Genomic DNA, 15,364 nt, shown 5'->3' with positions numbered 1-15,364 from the left:
GAGGCATGAAGAGGGGATTTTCATTTGGATATGCAAACAGGGTAATGGAAACCTAACCTAAAGCTGAAAAATAAATGATGAGGTAGAGAGGAGACAGTGTTCTTAGAATTACAAGGGAAAGACAGAGCTGCATATTCATGAGAATCCTCTTGTTCTCTTCAGGAGTTATGGGCATCTACCACTATGTTGAAATTTGTTTGTTCAGGAATAATTGAAGTACAAACATATATATGTGTTAATGCTTGAATCTGCCTATTGGAAGGCACTTGCCATGGAGTGCAGCTTGACTTTTATGCAATGCAAAATGTGGTGAAAAGATCATGCATTTCCAAGGGTTCTGTTCTGTTGAGTCTGACCACCTAGACCACTCATCTCTACCATAAAAAAAAACTAAGATTAAATATCAGTGCAGCCATTTGCAATACTAAATTTTATTGCAGTTAAACTTGGATATTTGTTAGAATAGTTATGTAAGGGAAATTTATACTTAAAAATTCCCCCTCTTTTTATAAACTTGTCCACTTTGTAACTGTAGGTTACTTATCTCCTTTGTGTCTCAGCTTTCTTGCCTATAAAATGGACACCAATAATATAATGTCATTGCAAATACTTTGCATGTATATTTGGTTTTGTCATCTAGGTGATCTGTTTAATTCCATAGGAGGATTGGCAAAGATCCAAAACTGTGCCGCTTCCTTTTCTCTAACTTCCCAGAATTCCACATACATATTTTTACTTACATTGACTGTTAAAGCACTTACTTAATTCAAAGAATATTTATCCTATATGATGTATTAGCAATAGTTAGATGACACAGGCATCTCAGAGAAAGCGAATATAAATTGCCTATATTTTCTTTGAGAAACTGCAAATTGCCTATATTTTCTTTGAGAAACTGCAATGTAGAGGCCTAGAAGCATAATGTTTTCAGCAAAGCAAAAGTAGGAAAAAGCCTGCTTTAGAGTCATGAACTTATATATATATATATATATATATATATATATATATATATATATTTAATTTTACAATAATACATCATTTGTATTTATATTAGCTAAAATATAGTGTATTTTCTTAACTCTTTATTTAGAAGTCATCAGTGGGAACAATTACTTTATAAGAACAATCAGTTCAAAAATATTAATGATAAGAGAATTTGTTCAGAAGCTGGAAAACTTTTGTGGTGAATTATATCACATATAAGAAAAGATTTAATGTTGGAACAAATACATTGTTACATTGTTTTTGGCAGGCTTTTCTTCATCTTCTAGATCATTGTAAATACCTTCCTCATTCAATTTTCTGTTATTTCTTTCCCTGTAATAATGCTGAATTAGATAAATTACTTAGTGAATAAAAATCTATTGAAAAACATCAAAATTGGTGTCAGTTTCAGAGAAAACAATAAATCTGGACTTGTTTTTATGTATGTTTCTTCTTTTAACATTTGTTGTCTCATAGCTACCTCAAGTTAATCAATAAAATGCTATCTACTTTAATAGAAACTTAATTTTTCTACACTGAAGTGATATGTTTGTCAAAGTTAAGTTTTCAAATACTTTTCCTAATAAGAACAACTAATTCAGATCAATTCTGACTGCTTCTGGTAAAAATTAAATGTCATATTTGATTCCATAAATTAAGATAAAATTTGTCCAGCAGATACTGATACAGAGTTACCACCTTGCAACAACTATGTGTTTCAGTGTGGGAACTGACTGAGGGGGCAGGTGGAGGAGGGCAAAGGGGGGTTGGGACAATTGAAATAGACTAATAATAAAAAATGGTTTTAAAAGAAGCTGAAAAACCTAGGTGCCCATTAGTAAGTGAATGGATCTAAAAAAAACATGGTGCATTTACACAATGGAATTCTATGCAGCAGAAAGAAAGAAGGAGCTCCTACCCTTTGCAACAGCATGGATAGAACTGGAAAGCATTATGCTAAGTGAAATAAGCCAGGTGGTGAAAGACAAATACCATATGATCTCACCTTTAGCAGGAATGTAATCAACAAAACAAACAAACTACAAGCAAAATATAGCCAAAGGCACTGAAATAGAGAACAGGCTGACAGTGACCAGAGGGGAGAGGATAGGGAATTTCAGGGGAAAAGGGTGAAGTGTTTGCAGGAACAATTGTAAAGGGCAAATGGACAATAATGGGTGGGGGTATGGAAATAGTAGTAGGTGGGAAGCCCTGGTGGGGGGTATTGAACTGGGGTCAGGGGGAAAGGCAGAAAACAGCACCTGAAGGACAATTTAAAAAAAGAAGCTGAAAAAACAAATAGTCCTAAAAATAAAGATAGGAGACAGCCTTTTATTCGAGTATAAGTGACATTCCATGAGATATTAATATAATGCAACTAAATGGAGAACATAAAAATCCCGATAGTCTAAAAATATTTTATTTCAAGAAATAAAAGAATACCACTCTTGAAAAATGTAGCAAGAAATCTGTATGCTCTTCTTCAAATTCCACCTCATAAGTCTGAGCATGGAATCACAAACTTGCCAAAGTGAGGCAGCAGCTCTTTGAGTCTACAGAGTTCAACTAAATCTTTAAAAAATGTCTATGAAGTGCCTTCAATATGGGCCTGGTTCATTTTAGTGTCTCAATAAATAGTGTATATGTAACTATGATTTCTGCCTCCCTACCCCCAGATATGAGCATGTACTTTATACTTACCTGCTCTGGGTGAAGCCCAGATCTTAGTGCTCTTTGGTTTCATAAATATTTTCTCATGACAGATATTTTAGGGAAATTGAGCAACTCTTTACTGATTTTAGAGATAGAGAAAAAGAGAGAAAGAAACATCGATTGGTTGTTCCACTTGTTTATTCATTCATGGGTCGATTTTTAACTATATATATATATATATATATATATATATATATATATATTTATTATCTATCTACCTACTTATTTAATTTTAGAGATGGAGAAGACAGGGAGAAAGAGAGGGAAAGAAACATTGATGCATGAGAGAAACTTGGATCAGTTGCCTCTCACATGTGCCCCAGTTGGGGACCAGGCCCACCACATGCACACTGACCAGGAATCCAACTGGCGACCCTCCATTTTGTGGGATAGCACCCAACCAACTGAACCACGTTGGTCAAGGCCACTGGTTAATTATGGTATGTACCCTGATGAGGGATCAAACTATAACCTTGGCATGTCAGGACGACTGTCTAACCATTGAGTAACATTTTGAAGAATGGTGTGTAATAATAAGGGTTAATTTACGCATCATTTAATCTTTCTTTCAGTACTTAAGGGATGCTGTCAGTGGCAATACCTGTCAGAATAGTAACTTCCTGTTTAGAATTTAAGTTAGAGAAATGATCACTGATTCATGTAATTAATATACAAAGCATATACAAGATAGCCTTCAAAATATCAAATATTTGATCATTTAAATAATACCTATTTTAATAGAATAATATTAATTTTTTAAATTATATTTCCAAAGAAAGTTTAATAACATGCTTATTGCTTCCTGTAACATAATATTTGAAGGCCAATTCATAGGAGATGGTATAGCTAAGGATTTTCAAGATTAGGTATGAAAAAATTGGAAGTGATTTTTTTCTTTTTCTGTATATTCTAAATTTTAAAAGGTAGCAGCATTTCTCTCAATATATAAAAAGGAGAATATTACAAAAAAGAATTTGAGGATGAGTATATACAACCAATTAAACAGTCCTAATGAATTTCTTTGCTTTATTTTGTTGTAGAGTAGAAAATATTGTCCAAAATAATTACATGGTAATGAGAAATATAGGTTTGTTTGGTTCTTTATTTTTTCTTTTTTAAAATATATTTTATTGATTATGCAATTACAATGGTCTTGTTCCCCCCCCTTCACTCTCCTCCACCCTGCACACCCCATCCCACCCACATCCCCCTTCTTAATTCATGTCCATATGTCACACATTTAATTTATTTGGCTTCTACATTTCCCCTACTATTCTTACCCTCCCCCTGTCTATATTCTACCTACTATCTATGCTACTTATTCTCTGTACCTTTTCCCCCTCCCTCCCCCTCCAACTCCCCTGTTGATAAACTTCCATGTGATCTCCTTTTCTGTGGTTCTGTTCCCATTCTAGTTGTTTGCTTAGTTTGTTTTAGTTTTAGGTGTGGTTGTTAATCATTGTGAGTTTGCTGTCATTTTACTGTACATATTTTTAATCTTCTTTTTCTTAAATTCCTTTAACATTTCATATAATAAAGGCTTGGTGATGATGAACTACTTGAACTTGACCTTATCTGAGAAGCATTTTATCTGCCCTTCCATTCTAAATGAAAGTTTTGCTGGATAGAGCAATCTTGGTTGTAGATCCTTGCCTTTCATGACTTGAAAAACTTCTCTCCAGCCCCTTCTTTCCTGTAAGGTCTCTTTTGAGAAATCAGTTGACAGTCTGATGGGAACTCCTTTGTAGGTGACTGTCTCCTTTGTAGGTAATGTCTCCTACCTATTGTCTTGCTGCTTTTAAGATTCTCTCCTTGTCTTTAATCTTGGGTAATGTAATTATGATGTGTCTTGGTGTGTTCCTCCTTTGGTCCAATTTCTTTGGGACTCTCTGACCTTCCTGGACTTCCTGAAAGTCTATTTTTTTTTTTTTTGCCAGATTGGGAAAGTTCTCCTTCATTATTTGTTCAAATAACTTTTCCATGTGTTGCTCTTCCTCTTCTCCTCCTGGTATCTCTATAATTAGTATGTTGGGATGTTTAAAGATGTCCTGGAACCCCTGGCTGGTGTAGCTCAGTGGACTGAGCACGGGCCTGCGAACCAGAAGATCGAGGTTCGATTCCCCTTCAGGGCACATGCCTGGGTTGCAGGCCAGTTCCCAGCAGGGGCCAGTTCCCAGCAGGGGATGCACCAAAAGCAACCATACATTAGTATTTCTTTCCTTCTCTTCTTCCCTTCCCTTCTAAAGATAAATAAATAAAAATTTTAAAAAAGATGTCCTGGAGATTCCTAAGCTTCTCCTAATTTTTTGAAATTCTTGTTTCTTCATTCTTTCATGATTAGATGTTTCTTTCTTTCTTCTGGTCCACACTGTTGATTTGAATCCCAGTTTCCTTCCCATCACTGTTGGTTCCCTGTGCATTTACCTTTATCTCACTTAGCACAGACATCATTTTCTCATGTAATTTGTGAGCATATTCAACAAATTCTGTGAGCATCCTGATTACCAGTATTTTGAACTGTGCATCTCTTTGTTGCTTAGTTGTATTTTTTCTGGAGCTTTGATCTGTTCTTTCATTTGGGCCATTTTTTTGTCTTGACCCACCAGTTACATACTGAGGGGCAGAACCTTAGGTATTCACCTGGGCTTGGTAACCCACGTCACAAGCTTGCTCCACTCTCTGCCAGATTTCAGTCACTTCCCCTGATTCCCCCAAGCAAACTGGGCCCTTCTGGTGCTGGTTCCCAGGTGGGTGGACTCGTATAGTTCTAGGACCCTGTGGGTCTCTCCAATAAACTCTCCTTTGAGGCTGGGAGTTTCTCCTGGCGCCTCAATCCCCACAGGTGTTTTCAATCAGTGGTTTGAGGTTTTATTTGTTTTTTTTTTTTCCCCATGCTGGGGCCCTGGGTTGCCCTGGACAGACCTGTCCTGCTATCCAGTTTTGCCTGGTTTATCTGCACTTGAATGTGGGACCACCCTGTCTGCCAGCCCCTTTGAGGGTTGTAGCCTGATCCACAATCCATTGCCTCCCTTGGTCCTCCAGCCACAGCAAATTATGCCCTCTCCACTCCTCCTACTGGTCTGGAGGAATGTGTCTTCTTTAACTAATTGGTTGTCCGACTTCCTTACAGTTTGATTTTCTGTCAATTCTGTTTTTTTTTTTAAATTGTTGTTGTCCTTCTTTTGATTGTGTGATGAGGCACAGTGTGTCTTCCTACATCTCTGTCTTGGCCAGAAGTCCTGTTTTCTTCTTTAAAATAGCAGACCCTATAATATCATATGTAAACTATAATTGAAATAGTATTTAAAAATAATAGATACTGACATTCTTGTTAAGATTTGTAACATTTTTTACAATTTATAGTATGTGGAGTACATAGGTACATACACACACACGCATGCATAGAAAATGTGTTTTCTTTAAACATTTAAATAATCCTATAAACCATGTTTAAGAACTACTCTGTTTTCCATTTTTCTATGTAATTCCTCTTCTTTAAAAAATTCTCTGGCGATATGCCTTGATCATTGCTTTTATATTTTGTGATCCAATAGGTGATGCAGAGAATATTACTGATTTCCTAGACTTGCACTCCAAATTTGCTTCTGTGGGGTTTATATTTGTTTTTTTTTCTTTTTTTTTGACCTACATATCATTTTATTTTATTTTTTTGTTGTTGTTGTGTAATTTTTTAAAATATTTTTATTGATTATACCATTACACTTGTTCTATTCCCCCCTTCATTCCCCTCCACCCATACCCCCCTCCCCCACCATTCTCTCCCCCTTAGTTTATAACCACGTGTCTCAAGTTTTTTAGATTCTATATTTCCCCTACTATTCTTGCCCTCCCCCCTATCTATTTTCTACCTATTGTCTATGCTATTTTCTGTACCTTCTCCCCACTTCTCCTCCTCCTACTCTCCTGTTGCTAACCCTCCATGTGATCTTCATTTCTATGGTTCCACTCCTGATCTAGCTGTCCTCTTAGTTTGCTTTTGTTTTAGGTGTGGTTGTTAATAACTGTCAGTTTGCTGTCCTTTCAATGTTCATATTTTTCATCTTCTTTTTCTTATATAAGTCCCTTTAGCATTTCATATAATAAGGGCTTGGTGATGATGAACTCCTTGAATTTCACCTTATCTGAGAAGCACTTTATCTGTCCTTCCATTCTAAATGAAAGCTTTGCTGGATAAAGCAATCTTGGCTGTAGGTCTTTGGATTTCATGACTTGGAATACTTCTTTCCAGCCCCTTCTTGCCTGTAAGATCTCTTTTGAGAAATCAGCTGACAGTCTGATGGGAAGTCCTTTGTAGGTGACTGTCCCCTTATATCTCTTGCTGCTTCTAGGATTCTCTCCTTCATTTTCATCTTGGCTAATGTGATTATGATGTGCCTTGGTGTGTTCCTTCTTGGGTCCAACTTCTTTGGCACTCTCTGAGCTTCCTGGATTTCCTGGAAGTCTATTTCCTTTGCCAGACTGGGGAAGTTCTCCTTTATTATTTGTTCAAATACGTTTTCCACTCATGGCTGTTTCTTTCCCCCTTCTGGTACCCCTATAATTCAGATGTAGGAACGTTTAAAGATGTCCTGGAGGTTCCTAAGCCTCTCCTCATTTTTTCGAATTCTCATTTCTTCATTCCTTTCTGGTGGGATGTTTTGATCTTCCTTCTGGTCCATTCCATTGATTTGAGTCCCAGTTTCCTTTCCATCACTACTGGTGTCCTGGACATCTCCCTTCATTTCAATTAGTTTAGCCTTCATATGTTCCTCTAATTTGTGACTATAATCAACCAGTTCTGTGAGCATCCTGATAAATAGTGTCTTGAACTGTGCTTCTGAGAGGCTGGCAATTTCTCGGTCACTTAGAGTTATTGGCTCTGGGACTTTGAGTTCTTCTTGCGCCATCTTTTGGGCTGTTCGTGCCCCTAGGTGTTCACCAGAGCATGGCAACTCAGTCTCTGGGTTGTGACGCTCTACGTGGGGGCGGGGCCAAAGAGGAGCAATGGTGTCCAGTCTGCCTCCCCCCCCGCCACCGCCTCCAAGGTGCCGCAGCTGCCACTGTCACCAGGGCCCGCACATTTTGTCCCACTGCACGCGAGTGTGCCACCGCCGTCAGCCCTCCACCACTGGTTTTGCCCTCTGGGGCCTGTGTGGTCCGTCTCTCTGTGCGCCAATGTGCGACCGCAGTCAGTCTGCCCCACACCCTGACTGGGACCGGTCTACCTGCGTGACTAGGTCAGGGGATCTTTCCTGCCCGACCCTGCTCTGCTGCTGGCTCCACCCCTCTTACCGTCCCAGTTGAATGGTTAGATGTAGTCGGACTTCCGTATAATTCAATTTTTTGTTCTTTGGCTGTGTCTTTGTTCTCCAAACCTTTGTTGTATTCAAACTTGGTTGTGAGAGAAGGCACAGTGTTTCCACCTATGCCTCCATCTTGGCCAAAGTCTCATTTTAACCAGGTTTATATTTGTATGCATCTATATTAATGACTTGGTCTAAACTTCTAACTGCTAATGGCTTAGCTTCATTTCAATTTCTCCTTAAGAAATAGAACATCTGGGTTAAGCCAATCATATTTTTTCATAAAATTAAATGTATATAATTTACAAATATTGATATTTTTATTTTAACAATAAATATAAAAAATAAGCTAAAATGTTTCTCTTTCCTCTTTTTTCTCTCTCTCTTTCTCTCTTTCTGGTTGAATCTACTACAGAGCAGTCCCTCTCATGATGAATACATATTTTTAGGTATAGGGAAAATTCTAGTTGCCAACCATGCCTTTTAAAAATGTTTTTCAGAGAAGTTAAAAGATCTATAATAATCTGGAGAATAACTATGAAAACATAAGGCCTATTAGCATATAATATTGCCTAGCCATATTATCCACAGTTTTTCCTATTCTTGAATTAAGGAAAGGTAACAGAGTAATAAAACAAAAATGCCTACCTTATAATAATTGTGAGAAGCATAATGTGGCAGATGAAGAAAGAATATTTAATTTTCACATGTTTAATAGATTTATGTTAAATCATTGTCAGAAACATTATTCACAATTTTGAGAACTCAAGAAAAGATAACATTAAAATTCTGTCCTATAAAGATCATATTCCAATTTATTCTATACTTTTTATTCCATGGAGCCATTGCTACAAGGTTTCATAGTATGGCCATTGAGAAGGAACAGTTTTGGGGTACTTAATGGACTTACTAACATTTGAAAGTAATGAACTATAGAAGTGATTCCAGAATTTCCTTAAAAAATAAAAATGGACCTGCCTTTTGACTCAGTGATTCTGCTTCTAGACATATACCCTAAGGATGTCGATTCACCAATTCAAGAGAACCTATGCATCCCCATGTTCACAGCAGCACAATTTACAATAGCCAAGTGCTGGAAGAAACCTAAGTGTCCATCAGTAGATGAGTGGGTCAAAAATAAGTTACGCAATGGCACAATTACACAATGGAATTACAATTACAATTACAATTACAATTACAATTACAATTACAATTACAATTACACAGCAGAAAGAAAGAAGGAGCTCCTACCTTTTGTGACTATGGGTAGAACTGGAGAATATTATGCTAAGTGAAATAAGCCAGTCAGTGAAAGAAAAATACCATATGATGTCACCTATAAGAAGAATTTAATAAATAACATAAACTAATGAACAAAACAAAACCACAAGCATGGAAACATGGAACAGACTAAAAGTGACCAGAGAGGGATAATGGCAGAAAGAAGGGGATAATGGCAGAAAGAAGGGGAAGGGACTAGATAAAGGACATGTATGAATGACAAACTGACATGGGCAACAATGTGGGAATTGACTGTGGGAGTAGGGATGTGGGATGGGTGGAGGAGGGCAAAGGGCAAAAAATTAGAACAACTGTAATAGAATAACAATAAAAGTTTATTTATTGTTATTTATTTATTTATAAATTTTTGAAAATGTTTCCTGTGTTCTTGTGAAAGATTTCTCCAGGGCATAAGAGCTAGTTCCAAAATCTGTTTATGTTTGGTTAATTACTGACCTCCTAGTCATTTTATGCTTATGATTTTCTTGATCTTATACATTCAGAGTAAGCATATTTTAGATGAACACTCTTGGTAAACAATTGAAGTTTATATTTTGGTAGAAGAAGCTCTTAATTGCAAATTTGGAGACCCAGGCTTGTTTCTGCCTGCCATTAACTGGTTAAATTTATAAATTTACTTTTATTCATCTTTTGGGGGGGTGAAATAGGGAGAAATAAGCCAGATGTCAAATTTCCCCTTAACATCAACATTTTTGTGAAAACTTAGATGTTTCCTAAACACATGAAGACTCCCACAGTTTACCCATTTTTGAGGGCCAACTGATTTACTTCTTTGTAGAATCCTGAGTTAGAAATAGATTCCACAGAGAAGACACTATTTAGGACACATCATGAGGTACAACCCTGACCTCTAAAGAAGTTTAGGCACTCTTACAGTTCCCAGAAGTATGTGACTACATGTGCATATTAGACCAGTAGCACATATTTTAGTGATGGATTACAGCCTAATCTCTTTATCTTGATGTCTGTAGCACACTGGACACAGAGCAGGTGCTATCTCTCTATTTATCATCTATCTATCATCTACTCATAAATTGAACTTTCCCATTCCCCAGTTAATCCAGCATTTAGCAATTAGTTTCTATGTTAAGGAACCTGGAGGGAGTGAGGCTAGTTAATTGTTACACTACTGCTTATCAGGAACTCAGTTGGTGTTCAGTAGATCTATTGTGATGATGGATGAAGCCTATTTTTATGCAAGACTTGACTTTATATAGCTATTTGTCATTGCTTTTCATAATACCTCCATTGAATAAAATCTTTTGGGCTTAGTGATCTGAGTTCTTAATATCCCCTTTAGTGTCTGGGCATGTTCTAGGACATTTATATCCACTTTACATTTCTACAGTCCAGTCTGGTCATCCTAATATAAATATTGTATACAGTCGGAGTAAAATGTTAAAAACTAGTATAAAAGCAAAAGTCCATAATTCTCTGAACTAAGACATTGTTTTTCTCTTAAATGTACCACAAGGCAATGAATTTTAGACTTTGTCTTCCCCGTGTAAGAAGGTCATAGTGAGTAGAGGTTACAGATAACTGCACACATAATTGATGGCCTGTAGGTAGTAAATGGAATGTGAATTTTTAGAGCTCTTATATAGAAATATATCAAGGCACTTTAAAAAATCTAATGACCAAAATGCTAACAATAATGCAGTGGTTTTGTGTATTAATGAAGCAGTCACTTATTCAAATACTTTTTTGGACATATAATTTATTTATAATAAGTACTAAGATTAGTAGCTCTGAGGTTTTCTCCTTAAATTTAACATGCTATATACCTTGCTAAGAATGTCAAATATCAAACAAATAATAAGTGATATCAGCTAAAAAGGTAAATATGTACATTCATTTTACAGTTGAGTCTGATCACATAGGTTATTGATTTCATTTTATTTGTTATACATTAGTTTATTTCTATAGACAATAGATGATATGTCTATGAGTGATAGAAGCATCATGTGGATGAATAAGATAATATTAACTAATAAATTAAATATATTGATACACTGACAATAATTTTTAATCTGTATTTAATACTTTGTCTGCTCTCAGTAGGACCCTTACTATATCAAAACCTTTTGATGTGGCAATTTAAATGATGCACATCTTATGTTTATCCACAGATAATTGTTTTTAAATATTTTGTCATAAATCTTTGAAACAGATAGAATATATTAGTTAAGCAAATAAATTGTTGAGATGAGCAGCAGTTCAGAAGATAACCTGTTAATTTGTTACTTTTTCAGACTATTTGGTTATGAAAGATTATTTCAATAGTTTGTTTTATTGTATTTTTTTATATTTAGGACCTAAATATACACATTTAAGGGCAAACTAACTCACTAGAGATATTTCATTGCATGACCATATATGATTCTCTAATATCATTAGACTTTATTAAGGGATTAGAAATGCATAATTCTTCAATTTAACATATACACTAATTTGAAAAGATATAGGCACTCCTATGTTCATTAGTAACCAAGATGTGGAAGCAACCCAAGTGCCCACTGATAGATGAGTAGATAAAGAAAGATGTGCTACATATACACAATGAAATGTTACATGGTCATAAAAAAGAATAAAATCTTACCATCTGCAATATCATGGTAGGACATAGAGAGTATTATGTTAAGTGAAAAAAGCCATACAGAAAAAGAATAATCCCATACGATTTTCCTTATATGAGAAATATAAAGGACAAAATGAGCAAACAAAATAGGAGCAGAGTCCAAGATGAAAAGAACACACTGATGGTTGCTAGAAGGAAGTGGGACTGGGAGGGGACTGGGTGAAAAACTGGGAGGGATTAATAAGTACAAATTGATAGTTATGAAATTGTCACTGAGATGTAAGGTACAGCATAGGGAACATAGTAAATAAAACTGCAATAATTATGTCTGGTGCCATGTGGGTACTAGATTTATCAGGGCTATTACTTTGTAAATTATATAAATGTCTAACTACTATACTGTACCTGAAGCTAATATAAAATAAGGCCTGGCTGGTGTAGCTGGCCTGGCTGGTGTAGCTCAGTGGATTGAGTGAGGGCCTGCGAACCACACGATCGCAGTTCGATTCCCAGTCAGGCCACATGCCTGGGTTGCAGGCCAGTTCCCAGCAGGGGACTCACAAGAAGCAACCATACATTGATATTTCTCTCCTTCTCTCCTTCCCTTCCCCTCTAAAGACAAATAAATAAAATCTTTTAAAATAATATTGGATGTCAACCGTAATTAAAAATTAAAATAATGACAGTTTTGTTTCCTCGTTTTCAGTTTGAATGCCCTTTATTTCCTTTTCTTGCCTGATCACTGTGGCTAAAACCTCCAATACTATATTAAATAGAAGTGGTGAAAGTGGACAACCTTGTCTTGTTCCTGATCTTAATGGAAAAGCTTTTAGTTTTTGCCCATTGAGTATGATGTTGGCTGTAGGTCTTTCATATATGGCTTTTATTATATTGAGGAATGATCCCTCTATTCCCACTTTGCTGAGTACCTTTATCATAAATGGGTGTTGTACCTTATCAAAAGCTTTTTCTGCATCTATTGATATGATCATGTGTATTTTGTCTTTGCTTTTGTTTATGTGGTGTATTACATTTACTGATTTGCAGATATTGAACCATCCTTGCATCCCTCGGATGAATCTCTCCTGATCAAAAAACTATGGTACATATACACAGTGGAATTCTATGCAGCGGAAAGAAAGAAAGAGCTCCTACATTTTGCAACAGCATGGATGGAACTGTAAAGCATTATGCTGAGTGAAATAAGTCAGGTGTTGAAGGGCAAATACCATATGATCTCATCTTTAACAGGAAGCTAAACAACAAAACAAACAAGCAAGCAAAATATAACCAAAGACACTGAAATAGAGAACAAGCTGACAGTGACCAGAGGGGAGAGGGGAGGGAATTTCAGGGGAAATAGGGGAAGGATTTAGAGGAACATATATAAAGGACACATGGACAACAACTGAGAGGGGTGGAAATGGGAGGGAGAGGGGAGCATGGGGGATGGGATAGGATGGGAGTAATAGACAGAAAACTGTACTTGAAAAATAATTAAATAAATTTTAAAAAAAGAAAAGAAAAAGAAAATAAATGTAAAAGGATCTGCTATATAATTGACTCATAACCTATTTGCAAACTATATTTGCATTAATGTATATCTTGATTTCCAGACTTACAAATATGTTTTATAGTTAAAGGTTTATAAAATAATGCAGGTTATTTTTTGTACTTATATTGTTTAGTCTAAACATCTTAATGAACAATTGAAATAAGATAGATAGGAACTAATCACTACAAACAAGATTTTCGATTGAAACAAGCTGCTGAGAATGCAAACACTGAGATAGGAAATGTAACAGGGGTTCAGAGAAGGGTCAGACCCAAGAAGGCTCTTCCTCTCTTTGCACTACTTTTTTAGCCATTGTTGGGTTTATCATTGTAAAAGACTACAATCTCAGTCAGTTGTTTAGCAAGAAAGGATACGTGGCTAAATAGAGATAATTTTTTTTATTCTTGTAATGATACTAAACTCTGATGATGCAATTCACAAAATTATAAAAATCCCAAATTTACTGGTCAATTCCACACTTAATAAGCTTTATTTGGATGAGTTATCATGTGTACAGCTTATTGCAAGTGTACTGTTTAAATAGGCATGCTCTAGGTATTGTGGCCATGTCTGGGAATTACAAAGATATGGATGGTCTCTGTCTTCTGGGATCCTATAGCCTAGTAGAAGTAGAGACTTATACCAGGGATTCCAAAACTGATGACCATGCTAGAAGAGAAACATGTCCTCTTTTGAAAATAGTCAAAAGCATTTGCCAAAAGATTTTTGTTAAGGTTTGCAGAAAGGACAAAAACTCACAAGCTGATTGAATGATTGGAAGCAGAGATATCTATGCGTGTTTGATTTAGTATTAGGAAGTGCCACAGATCTGAAAACAACAAAAAGAAACAAAGATCTCAGTGTAATAAATTGGAACATGCTTTTCCTATAGTTTTAGGATAGACATTAAAATACAAACTTTTGCAGGGTGAAAGTGAGCAGGACTTCTAAACTCTATGTCTATTTTGTGAATTTCAAAGCATAGAGCTGCTTAAAATAATATTGGGTATTTCTTTAAATAACTAAAAACAAGTGGATATGACATATATTTGATTTTTATGAATTTTTATCATTAGAGAGTAATGCTACTTTACATGAGTGCCCACTTTTTAGAAATATATTAATTAATAATTACCAAACTATAATAATTATATTGTTTTTATTATATTTCAGAATGCTCCTTAGAAAGTTAGATTTATCATCATTATTTCAAACCAATCAGCATTTAAAATTTTCCATGTGTACAATGAAACACTAAACATATGACAGCATATGTTTATGACTGAGAATATGACAGTAGCTGTAGCAACATATCTGCTATGCCTCCTAGCATTCAGTTCAGGACAGTATACTTCTTGGGTGGCAATGACATTGTGTTGCCAATTAATGATAAAATATTTACATGTATTCTGCTTTTCTATTGTTAGTCCTTGTAAGAGAATTCAATTTGAAAAAAATATCCATATTACTTGCAAAAATATAGTAGGAATGCCTTAAAAACCTTTTAGAATTTAACTGAAAAGACCAGTAGTAATATGTAACAAATAAGCATTGATATATGTTTATTTAAATGATTTCAATTTCTTTTTTTTACAATTTCTGTTTTATATTCCATTTTTAATCCATATTCAGGGCCAATCTCATCAAGAAAATAGGATAAATTAATGATAATCATATACTTAATTAAGGAAAAACTGCTACTGTTTGCAGGCTATTTAAAAAAAAACTTTATTATGTAGTAGAAGAAAGTAGAGTAAAAAATGACATTTCATATTACAGACTTATAACCTGATCATAATTTAGAACAGGCCATCATGCAACTGACTGGGGTGTAATTGGAAAAATATTACTGTAGATGTGTTAAAATAAAATAAAATTAGATTGTTATAAATTGTGAAGAAAAATAAAGTATAAAATAGTAATCTTTTC

This window comes from Sturnira hondurensis, unplaced genomic scaffold (assembly GCF_014824575.4).
Source record: "Sturnira hondurensis isolate 20B ecotype Veracruz unplaced genomic scaffold, ASM1482457v3 Scaffold0019144, whole genome shotgun sequence".
NCBI classification, from domain to species: domain Eukaryota; kingdom Metazoa; phylum Chordata; class Mammalia; order Chiroptera; family Phyllostomidae; genus Sturnira; species Sturnira hondurensis.
Note: the sequence above shows the minus strand (reverse complement) of the source record.